The sequence below is a fragment of the Nicotiana attenuata genome, unplaced genomic scaffold, assembly GCF_001879085.1.
Source record: "Nicotiana attenuata strain UT unplaced genomic scaffold, NIATTr2, whole genome shotgun sequence".
NCBI classification, from domain to species: domain Eukaryota; kingdom Viridiplantae; phylum Streptophyta; class Magnoliopsida; order Solanales; family Solanaceae; genus Nicotiana; species Nicotiana attenuata.
In genome coordinates, this window is record NW_017681598.1 from 10,469 (window position 1) to 11,070 (window position 602).

The following is a 602-nucleotide window of genomic DNA, read 5'->3' on the forward strand; positions in this document are numbered from 1 at the left end:
CTAAAAGTATCCTTATATATCTCTCTTGAGATTTACTCACCCATTAATTGTGTTATGATCATATAATTTCTCTCTATCATGATTGTATTGTCACGAATGAAGTCGATGACACGTATTGTCCGCTTTGGCACAATAGATGATTTTTGTCTCTGGGCTATATTATTATCGAGTCCAAAAGCGTGTGTACCATGTGAACTTATATTATGCATTATAAAACTCTTCACTTTAGTCTCTCGATGTGAGATTCACCTAAGGTGACATTTGCATCCCTTCTTCAGAATCTTGTCAGCCTAGAAGCCTTTCGTTCCTGCTTGATCTGCCCTCGTCGTCCTGGTGGCCCGCCCTCCGTTATGGACGTCACATCTATATCATCAAGTGGTAATTGTATTATTATGTTGCCACAAAAATGACATTTTAATTATCATAAAATTACTATTGCAATTATAGAATAATAATACCTTAACTCCACCATGCATAGACTTAAGGTTAGCATCAAAATGTTATTTTAGAAAAATGTGATGTTATATTAACACTCAAAAACACATCTAGATAAAAAGTAATCACCTTTGAGCACATCAATCTTGATTTACATTGTCACTTAG